This window comes from Schistocerca americana, chromosome 1, assembly GCF_021461395.2.
Source record: "Schistocerca americana isolate TAMUIC-IGC-003095 chromosome 1, iqSchAmer2.1, whole genome shotgun sequence".
Lineage (NCBI taxonomy): Eukaryota > Metazoa > Arthropoda > Insecta > Orthoptera > Acrididae > Schistocerca > Schistocerca americana.
The window spans coordinates 895042512-895054702 of NC_060119.1; the positions used below are offsets into that span (position 1 = coordinate 895042512).

At 42.0% G+C, this 12191-nt stretch overlaps 1 non-coding gene across 1 annotated transcript; it reads left to right on the forward strand.

The window, feature by feature from the left end:
* Nucleotides 1–4605: 4605 nt before the first annotated feature.
* Trnad-guc lies at nucleotides 4606–4679 on the forward strand. Its single transcript has one exon. It is a non-coding gene; the product is annotated as a tRNA-Asp (tRNA).
* Nucleotides 4680–12191: the final 7512 nt, after the last annotated feature.

Sequence of the window (12191 nt, forward strand, 5' to 3'; positions counted from 1 at the left end):
AAGTTTGATTCCCAAAATCCAACAATTTTTTTTATCAGGAACTGAATAATGTCGGCCAGGTTCGAACCGAATGCAAAATGCTCGCTGAACACCATTACGAATATACTCGTCCACGACAAACTCACGATGCTCACCTAGCCAAGACATTACGCCATTGAAAATGGCAGGTACACTGCTATCGATCTATATCGCCTCCACGTCGGTATCTCCACCACAGCCCACACAGTGGTCTCTCCAAATAAGGGAGGTATTTTTGCCAGATCGTGTGTAACATAGCTGCAACAATGACCCGTTGTTCAACGATGGTAATCGTGTGACACGGTTGTCCAGAAGGTAACTTATTTGACGCTGTCGTCTGGAACCAAGAAGAGGAGTGCGGGATATTCTTTTGGCCATCGAGTTGGGAAATTCTTCTAGACATCAAGCATACCGCAGGTCTATGATACGGGACCTCTATAGCGCAGATAATTTAGGAAGCTATTTCGTCGCCAAATTCTAAGATGTTCATAATGTTTTCTAATCTAACATGACACTCCAAATAGAAGAGTCATTCAGAAAGTCAAATAAAGTTGTTATGAGCACACTGTTTTGACAGTCATTGTAGTGTTGCTTTGCCGTTCACGGTATAACGCTAGGAACACTTACTATCTTACTGGTGTTTATACGCATGCTGTGACAATGTGCTATTTCTAAACGACGCTACTGAAGTGACTCATTATCGTGTCAGTATAGATTAGCCATTGCAGAGATTGTTCAGACTATAAATAATATGAATTGATGGTTTATATTTGTATTCGTAAACCGTTGAAGAAAATCTTGATGTTCCAGCGCTAGCAACGTCTTACCAAAAGTTCATTTCGACCTGTCGTTAGTTGTCAACGATTTCGCCACACAACTGGCACTATAAGACTTTAATGTAAGGAGTAAATTCGTCAAAGTTTTGCTGGCAACTATTTCAGTTTAATGTTATATTCATTTTCTTGCGACAAGCAACGATTCATCGTTCAAGAGGTGACTCATTATCGTGTCAGTATAGATTAGCCATTGCAGAGATTGTTCAGACTATAAATAATATGAATTGATGGTTTATATTTGTATTCGTAAACCGTTGAAGAAAATCTTGATGTTCCAGCGCTAGCAACGTCTTACCAAAAGTTCATTTCGACCTGTCGTTAGTTGTCAACGATTTCGCCACACAACTGGCACTATAAGACTTTAATGTAAGGAGTAAATTCGTCAAAGTTTTGCTGGCAACTATTTCAGTTTAATGTTATATTCATTTTCTTGCGACAAGCAACGATTCATCGTTCAAGAGGTGACTCATTATCGTGTCAGTATAGATTAGCCATTGCAGAGATTGTTCAGACTATAAATAATATGAATTGATAGTTTATATTTGTATTCGTAAACCGTTGAAGAAAATCTTGATGTTCCAGCGCTAGCAACGTCTTACCAAAAGTTCATTTCGACCTGTCGTTAGTTGTCAACGATTTCGCCGCACAACTGGCACTATAAGACTTTAATGTAAGGAGTAAATTCGTCAAAGCTTTGCTGGCAACTATTTCAGTTTAATGTTATATTCATTTTCTTGCGACAAGCAACGATTCATCGTTCAAGAGGAGATGAGGTAGTTTTATTTATCAGTTTGTTTCAGCGTTTCGTCAGTTATGTAGTCAGCTGTCAGTTACCAAAATAATGGACAGTTTGCGATAAGGTTACATGGTCAGTCGGTAAGTAGACTCCTTAATAGCAATGACGTAGGGAGTAATATTTCTAGGTTTCTGTGCTGAATCTTATCTATCATATTCGTGCTTGTTTCAGTCACTGACTCAGATATACATTGATCTCCTCATAAACAGTATATAGTTTTCTATTAGATAACATGTTTTTACGCATACATGACGACCAACAAGACAACAGCAGTCATACCATCTGCTCCAGCTTGAGACTCACTTCTTTCAGATCGTTGTAAATGCGACGGAATTCATTATCATTAATGTCTGCTTCGGAAGAATCCGAGTTTAGATATCACTGTATGTAGACGTCCATAACACTGTATGAAATTTACTCTTTGTTGTAACATTAAGCTGTATCATTTCTGGAAACGGCCATTACAGTTTCCACTTGGCTGTGGCCGAAGTGTACTCGGCCGAAGGCTAACTAATTGAAACAGCTGGAAGACAGGGCCATTCTTATTAATAAACAATGTAATAAAGCAAAGTGCAAAATATCATCTTTGAAATTTTATGGCTAGACCTGAAGTATAAGGGTAAAAAAGCCCAGATAATTTCCTTATACGTGTTCAGAACGTCGAGGAGGAACGCAAAGTACAGTATGTATGCAGAGTAGGGTAATGGAGTTCTTGTTAGAATTTTGTAGCGTGTCGTCGATTTCAGTCAGGTGGCTACAGCTGCATATTCGATTCTTGTCACAGTGGCATTTGTAGCGCCTCGAGGTAAATGATTAAGGAGATGAAGCCTTGAAGCGAATTATCTGCATCTACATCTACATACGTACTCCGCAATCCACCATAAGGTGCGTGGCGGAGTGTACCTCGTACCACAACTAGCATCTTTTCTCCCTCTTCCACACCCAAACAGAACGAGGGAAAAATGACAACCTATATGCCTCTGTACGTGCCCTAATCTCTCTTATCTTGTCTTTGTGGTCTTTCCGCGAAATGTAAGTTGGCGGCAGTAAAATTGTATTGCAGTCAGCCTCAAATTCTGGTTCTCTAAATTTCCGCAGTAGCGATTCACGAAACGAACGCCTCCATTCCTCTAGAGACTCCCACCCGAGTTCCTGAAGCATTTCCGTAAAACTCGCGTGATGATCAAACCTACCAGTAACAAATCTAGCAGCCCGCCTCTGAATTGCTTCTATATTCTTGCTTGTCCCACTTCATATCGCTCTGTAATGTTACGCCCAAATATTTAATCGAGGTGACTGTGTCAAGCGCTACACTGCTAATGGAGTATTCAAACATTACAGGATTCCTTTTCCTATTCATCTGCATTAATTTACATTTATCTATATTTAGAGTTAGCTGCCATTCTTTACACCAATCACAAATTCTGTCCAAATCATCTTGTATCTTCCTACAGTCACTCAACGACGACACCTTCCCGTACACCACAGCATCATCAGCAAACAGCCGCACATTGCTATCCACCCTATCCAAAAGATCATTTATGTAGATAGAAAACAACAACGGACCTACCACACTTCCCTGGGGCACTCCAGATGACACCCTCACCTCCGATGAACACTCACCATCGAGGACAACGTACTGGGTTCTACTGTACTTTATCTCGTTGACCTGTCACTCTTAGTGACGATATTAAATAAAAGGTGCTACACGACTGATTAAAAACGTGCCTGCAGCTCGGTCACTTCTTGCTGCAAAACTGCGTGTCGCCTTGACCGTCAGCATAGTATCTCGCAAACGAAAACCGCTGTTTCAGGTGAGCAGTGGCTGAATTATTTAGAGAGAGGGGCGAATAGCTAGGGAAGTAACCGAGGTGCTGAAACTGAATTAAACTATATACTGCTCTTAAGAACAAGAGAAAGGGGGAGAAACAGCCTTCACAACAAGGGAACAACCATGAATCCACACTTGTGGAATACTACTGGCACAAACAGGCGATTACGGGAATTGAATACATCTCGTACATAAGGAAATAATACGAGGTTGATGAAAACTAGTCCCTCCGATTTTTTTTTATTCTGTTCTCAATGTTGGCTGAGGTATTACATGTCATGTACAGTGATGGGTCAAAACATTATGGCTACCTGCTTAATATCTTGTTTGTCCCTCTTTGGAAAGAAATAAATCACTGATTCTGAGTATCAGGGATTCGACAGTTTGGTGGTAGGTTTGTGGAGGTAAGTGGCATTAGATGTCTATGCAGAGGTCATGTTTGTCCCTCTTTGGAAAGAAATAAATCACTGATTCTGCGTATCAGGATTCGACAGTCTGTTGGTGGTAAGTGACATTAGATGTCTATGCAGAGGTCATGTAATTCACGTAAATAATAGGCCGCTGATTTTTGTACGATGATGGCGTTATACAGCGACCCTGGGTTCAATAGGATTTACAACAGGCGAATTTGGTAGCTGAGACATCAACGTGAGTTCACTATAATGCTCCTCAAACGGGTGCAGCACTGTTTTGGCCTCGAGCCACAGCAATTATACTGCTTAAAGATGACATCGCCGTCGGGGAAGACATCAAGCGTGGAGGAATGCCGGTGGTTCGCAGCTGTCAGAGTCCCATTGCGTACGTAACGCACCTGACGTTTCATCCCGCCGTTCGCCTCGATGACGGCGTTTGTGGAGACAAACAACGGCCTAGTGTGGCAAAAACATGTTTCACCTGACGAGCTGTCACGTTTCCATTGATCGACGGTCAAATCTCGATGGTTCTGTACCCATTGAAATCATAATTGACGATGTCGTTGGCTCAGGAAGTGAACACGTAGGGGTGGTCTGCTGCGGAGGTTCAACAACGTACGATGAACGGTGTGCTCCGAAACACTTGTGCGTGCACAAGAATTATGCTCTTTCCACAGGGATGCTACAGGTCACCATATAGCCTACTTGTCCGCCTCCGGTAGCTTAGTGGTCAGCGCGACGGACTGTCAGTCCTAAGGGCCCGGGTTCGATTCCCGGCTGGGGCAAGTTCGAGTCTCGGTCGGGCACACAGTTTTAATCTGCCAGGAAGTTTCATATCAGCAGGAGCGCCATGGTCCCGTGGTTAGCGTGAGCGGCTGCGGAACGAGAGGTCCTTGGTTCAAGTCTTCCCTCGTGTGTAAAGTTTACTTGTTTGCCGGCACGGTAGTCAGCGTGTTCGGTCAGAGGGTTACGTGCCCTCTGTAATAAAAAAACTGAGTTAATCGATCAACACCGAACTTCAATGGATGTCTTACGACTTCCGCCACGAGCAGATGCAACGAACAAAAGCGAACGGAATGAGATTTTAAAAAAAGTGGTCAGCGCGACGGACTGTCGGTCCTAAGGGCCCGGGTTCGATTTCCGGCTGGGTCGGAGATTTTTTTTCTGCTCAGGGACTGGGTGTTGTCCTAATCATCATCATTTTATCCCCATCGACGCGCAAGTCGCCGAAGTGGCGTCAAGTCGAAAGACTTGACCCAGGCAAGCGGTCTACCCGACGGGAGGCCCTCGTCGCACGACATTATTATTATTGTTTACAGAGCAGACAAGCCCCCGAACCTAACGTTCTACGGAGAGTCGTGGATGTCCAACCATTCAGCGCCTAGTGGTAGTTTCACTGTCCTACCTCTTTCTGTAGATGCTCACGACAGTAGCAGGTGAACAGTCGACCACCTTCGCCGTTTTCGAGATACTCGTTCACATGCTCTGCCTAATAATAATCTGCTCTTTGTCAAAGTCACTTATCTCTGTGGATATCCCCATTTTAAGTCCACATCTTCGCAAAGGTGATACTCCGTCCGCGTCTGCTCCGCTCACATACTTTTGTTACCGCGTCACGTGCCCCCAACGCCACCAGGCGACATCGAACGTCGCGGTGGGCAGAGGTCATAACGTTTTAGTTTATCAGTGCGTATTACTCGATCGAATTTTTCCTCTTCGCTGACGCAAGTTGCAACTCTCTGCAGCTAGAGGGCTCCGCGTTGTAGCGTGTAACGTGGCAGTGTGTAACCTCCGCATGACACAGTACTCGTTAAAGCCTGTGCTATGGTAAGTGAGCGGGGTTCACCCTGTGAGAAAGGATTTTCGTATAGTTATCGACCGCGTGTGCCTGGATGGTGGCAAATCAGACTTACATCCACTCTGTAATAACAATGATCCGTCAAGTAATTTCGTAATGCAATTACACGTCAAGATGGACCAAAAGCAGCCCTGAAGATGCTACCAATTTGTTAATAATACGGTCACCAGCCTAATTAGGCATTAACTGAGTGTCTTCCCTGTACAAGTTGGTGTATATTCATGCAAAACAACAAATAGTAACACTGCATAATATAGTAGAATTTTAGAACACGAAAATCTATTGAACTGATAGTTTTATGTTCTGTATCGATATGGAAAAACCATGAATGTATAACACTACACTATAATGTATACTACAAAACTTTATACTGTCTATTAATCTGATTAAAATCGGGCATAGGTTACCCTAGAAATAGCACTTTTGTGTCACACACAAAATGTCAATTTTGATAAAGATAAAACACTGATAAATTTTGACTTTTATATTGACTTTAACTTTTGCTGGTCAAACCAATGTGGAACACTTCAGAATTCAAATGAATTAAGGGGGGGGGGGCCCTGAAACTGTTATGATCACTGTATTAAAAAAATGATTACTGAATTTATTATGCGTTCAAGATTTAAGTTAAGATATAAGTTACTACTCTTTTCGTCTTATTTACTGCTCATTTAAATAACTTCATATCTGTCTCGAAATAATTAAACTTCATTACGATATCAATATTAAAGTTATCTTTCAACTTTGTTAGACTTTCGTTATTCATTTACTGGTTCATTAACAAAACATTTCTTTAAACACCATTCTAACATAGCTAGTTCTGCAAATAATTATTATTAACACAAATTTTAATTTTCATTTCGGGACACTCGGATTGCACAACATTTGGAAAGGATCCTGTCTAGGTTAGTTGTGACGATAGTTAAATGATGGGAAAGTTCTGGTAAAATTTAGGTTATTATTGCACAGTTCACTCTCTGATCCATACGAATACAGTACTAAAAGTTTCAACCTGCTAGTATCGATGCGGCGGTTGGCAGGCGGCGTATGACGAGGCACAGACCACACATACAACCACAGCTATGGCTCTTGACGTATCGGCACTTTAATTCTTCTTATCGTCGCAATACTTTTCCATTTAGTGCCTATGGAATTTTGCCACGTTGTGTGGGCGTTGGAACGGCATACCCGAGGCTCAGTGAAGCTATGTTTTCCAGGAGAGCCTCCTCGTTCCAGAAGGTGTTGCTCAAACCAGTGCCAAACTCCAACTACTGCTGAGCCCGTTGTGCCGTGCAGTGCCCGTGCGTATTTTCCCGCACTCGCCTGCCATCCACCTTTTACCGCTCCCTTACAGACCGGGTATTCACCCGAAGTTTTGCACTCTACATATCCTAACACATTGCCTACGTATTGACCAGACGCACATTTACAATTTTAAACATCTTACAACAGTTTCAAAATTTGTTACATTTCAATTCTATTACAATATTATTTGACATTTGAAACAAACATTTACAGTTTTTTAACATAATGACATGAAACAAAAAATTGAAATCAGAACATCAATTACACAAGTTTATCGAAAAATCAGAAAAAAAGAACTACTGATATGTACAGTAGTATAGAGTCGTTGTTGTTACAAGTGGGTAACGTAACTATAACGGCGCGTGGAAAACAACTTGCTGCTGTGTAGTTTATAACCGCAGAAAAGTCCATACATGGAGTACCCTCTCCTTCAACTGACACTGAGCGCTGTAACATCTTCAACAATACAACGCCTTGGGTTCATTGTCATCGATCGTCGTCCGTACAGTACCGAATTGTCCACATACGAGTTTCTTCTATTTTGAAACCTTCAAGAACACGTTATGAAGCGGTGCAAGCAGAGGCCAGGTTGTGGCTCAATCAACAAACAGTCAACAGTGACGGTAGCAACAAACTGATCTCTCGTTGGAAGATGTGTGCTCGACGCCAGGGTGACTATGTTGAGAAATAAATATGTAGGCTGAATAATAAAGATGTCGAATGTTAATTACGTTTGCTTTATTTTAAAAGCTTGAAAAGTTTTCACATTAAAATTCGGTGGCGTTACTTTTAAGCACGCTTTCGTAGAATAAGTTCGCCAACCCTTCGGCAAAAAATACTCAACGTATTTAGAGGGATCCAATCGAGGAGAGGTACAGTACACACTCACAATTAATGGGCCACGAGCATAAGTGAGACGAAGTACGAGGGTGAGGGTACATTAGCAATTACCACAAATGAACTGAAGAGCTGTCGGTGGAATGCTAGCAGGGCCAGAAGCGAGAGCGTGTCATCACCCTGGTCGTGACCCCAGCATACATCATCTTAAAATGCAACCGGATTCCAATCGCACATTTACTGGACCCGCTTGGTTTCAAAGTAATGAAGTTCGGAACATGCTGCGACTAACACGGCGGCTGATTTTCACGCCAATATTCCGATGTACCGTAATCGACAGACCGCTTCCGGAAGTTGCTCCAGAGTGGATCCCAGAGCGTGTGTCTCTCGGTTTTATTACCTCGGTAGCGACACAACAGCGTGGCTACTCCGAAAAAAAGGAGCCCTATGCTGCCAGCCTGACTAGGGAGGCAGCGCTGCTCTTCCCTCTTAGGGCTGGGATAAACATGAGAACTCTTTGCTCTCGGTTATTTAGTACTCTCAGATATAATTGTTGACAGGAGGGGCGAATTTTCACAGATAGTGTCTGATGGTTCCTTGCAAGTATTTTCTGTAAGTGTCAGAGTTCTGAAACAGCAAATGTCGTAAGCCTTAACGTACGGCAGGGTGAGAGTGTCTGTGAGGACTGAGAAATTACTATCCGCGAGATTTTTCTGTCGTATTTCTGAGCGTGAAGGAAGGAGGTTGCCATGGGAGAGCACCTTGCTACAGCTGCACTTTCAATACTGTTTGTGGTACAGATAACACCGTTAACGACCGTGATTGTGTTGGATAAGAGAGTGGATTAGGTGGCGAGATGATTTTGGAGCTTGCAGAAATCACACTGCAGAGCTTGTGAAGAAAAATCCACAACAATAAAGAGATTTTAAGACAAAGGATGAAATACTCTTTATGATTGGGCCCAAATTTGCCAGTCTAGATACTGTTTTTCGTAAATCCACTACTGTTCAAGACGCACAGTTTGTGGCCGAGCGGTTCTAGGCGCTTCAGTCCGGAACCGCGCGCCTGCTACGGTCGCAGGTTCGAATCCTGCCTCGGGCATGGATGTGTATGATGTCATTACGTTGGTTAGGTTTAAGTAGTTTCTAAGTTTAGGGGACTGATGACAGATCTTGAGTCCCATAGTGCTTAGAGCCATTTTGTGGCACTATATTTCTGGCAGCAGCTACGTTAAGTCTCTACAATATTTGATAAAGTAATAATTACGATGAAATAACATTACACCAGGTTCGCCTTAATACCCATAGAATTTCAAAAGCCAAGGAAGGAAAATATCTGATAAATGATGCATTTCCGGGCATACTTTTGCTTGGACCTTTTTGGCTGTAATTACTTAAGTAAACACTCGTAAATTTCTGAAAGTTTGTTCTTTAACACCATATATAATAATATAATCAGCAAATATCATGCCATATAAAATTATAGATACAGCTGTATTACTTGAAGTTAGATGGCAATTTTCCGAGTTCCAAAACGATTACTTTCAAACATTACTACAACTGTATCTCCGTGTTAATTAATCTCTATTATAACACTACTTTGCCTGTTTCCTTGAGTTGCGAATATTCTGTTAAATTTCTTGTGAAGGTATTATTAGCTGTAGCAATTTCAGCAAACAAACTTTGTTTTTTTTTATCTCATTTCCTGTAGCTTGGTAACTGTACTCGTACTTTCCGCAATACTGGCCTTTCGTAGTACAAACTAATTAAATGCACATCTTCGTCCTGAGCCCGCTTCCTGACAGCTTTCTTCCTTACTTGGGGCGATTTCTTCTCTCAGAAACATGCCACGGCCACATATTGTGGCTCAAAACACGCAGTTTCGGGGTAATTTATTTTAATGTGTGCATGAGTACAGCAAAATATATTAGCAAGCTATGGTAGCGTACTAACTATGAAATACGGCACAAAACCTGGAACACAATATGGCTCTCAGCACTCTCCAAGAACTCTCAAATCTCCCGACAATGCCGGTATGTTTTTCCTTATCTGAGATCTATAGCGAGCAGCTCTCGAGAGACTGAGGTTGCCGCGCGAGAGGTCAAAACTCGCAGAGGGCGATTCTATAAAATCTTACCCAACTGCCGGCCGGCTAACTCTCGGCGCTGTTTACACGACACGTATTATTCGCTAAAGCTCTCTCAGAATGAAAAAGTCTCATGTGCATACCTAGATTTACAGCCCGAACCTGTGCTCGTATTTTAAATTGCTTAAAGATTTCATATCAATTTTTTTGTAACTCTGAACGGACTGACTGTTGGAACCTCTCAACGTGCATGCGTGTGTGCCCTGGAAAAGTCTCCTTTTACGTAACATTATGTAGAGCAGTGTCATAAAGTCTTGTTGCAATGTTATAGTGGGTCGTCGATGTTAGTCGGTCGGCTACAGTTCTATGAGTTGGAGTGGTCCTTCCCTTTCCCTTTCACATTTACGTGGCTGTGTGCGTGCAAATGCGGACCTAACGCGAGCAGTTGAAACAGTGTTGCAGTGGTCTGCGTGATTGAATCACCTGGCTTACGACCCGGTGCCTAAACTTGGGTGCAGCAGTTATCGCGGAACAGACCCGCTCAGTTTCCTTTCTGCGGGTCGATACACCAATTAGGAATTTGAGCAGTAGTCCTCCAGAACTTGGCGCCAACTCTTCACCTAACTTCTGATAATGCAGAGGTATTATCGTCCTCATGCAATGCCCGGGAAATGAGATGAGAACCTGGGTTCTTACGTCATGCCATATTCCGTGATACAATTTCGTATTCAAATTTATAAACTTCTTGCACTTCTAATTTCGAACTTATGATTTTTATCGATAGGGATACAAGCCTTTCATGCTTTATACGATTTTTAAAATCTGAGAATTAATGAAAACACCGCAATTTATTTTTTTAAAACCGTGAAATACATTTGGAGCTCACTGTGCTACTTGAATTCTGACTCAATGTGCCTGCTCATGTTGGTGTTAAGAACACCTCAACAGAAATTGTTATTTGTCTTTACGTACCACTGATGCCAAACACAAATACAACAAATGTTGATGGCGTTGAGACAGCAACCAGCCACAAATTTATTTTCAGTTCCTTTATTCAAAGGGTACCGTTACCGGTGTCGAATCGTTACGGTTCATCTTCAGACGGTTTTCATGCTTTCATTACAACATGTGGTGCGTTTTTTACAGACTGTTGTTGCTGTGGTCTTCAGTCCTGAGACTGGTTTGATGCAGCTCTCCATGCTACTGTATCCTGTGCAAGCTTCTACATCTCCCAGTACCTACTGCATCCTACATCCTTCTGAATCTGCTTAGTGTATTCATCTCTTGGTCTACCTCTACGATTTTTACTCTCCACGCTGCCCTCCATTAATAAATTGGTGATCCCTTGATGCCTCAGAACATGTCCTACCAACCGATCCCTTCTTCTAGTCAAGTTGTGCCACAAACTCCTCTTCTCTCTAATACTATTCAATACCTCCTCATTAGTTATGTGATCTACCCATCTAATCTTCAGCATTCTTCTGTAGCACCACATTTCGAAAGCTTCTATTCTCTTCTTGTCTAAACTATTTATCGTCCATGTTTCACTTCCATACATGGCCACACTCCATACAAATTCTTTCAGAAACGACTTCCTGACACTTAAATCAGTACTCGATGTTAACAAATTTCTCTTCTTCAGAAACGCTTTCCTTGCCATTGCCAGTCTACATTTTATATCCTCTCTACTTCGACCATCATCAGTTATTTTGCTCCCCAAATAACAAAACTCCTTTACTACTTTAAGTGTCTCATTTCCTATTCTAATTCCTTCAGCATCACCCGACTTAATTCGACTACATTCCATTATCCTCGTTTTGCTTTTGTTGATATTCATCTTATATCCTCCTTTCAAGACACTGTCCATTCCGTTCAACTGTTCTTCCAAGTCCTTTGATGTCTCTGACAGAATTACAATGTCATCGGCGAACCTCGAAGTTTTTATTTCTTCTCTATGGATTTAAATGCCCACTCCGAACTTTTCTTTTGTTTCCTTTACTGCTTGCTCAATATACAGATTGAATAGAATCGGGGAGAGGCTAAAACCCTGTCTCACTCCCCAACCACTGCTTCCCTTTCATGTCCCTCGTCTCTTATAACTGCTATCTGCTTTCTGTACAAATTGTAAATAGCCTTTCGCTCCCTGTATTTTCTCCTACCACCTTCAGAATTTGATATAGAGTATTCCAGTCAACAATGCTAAAAGCTTTCT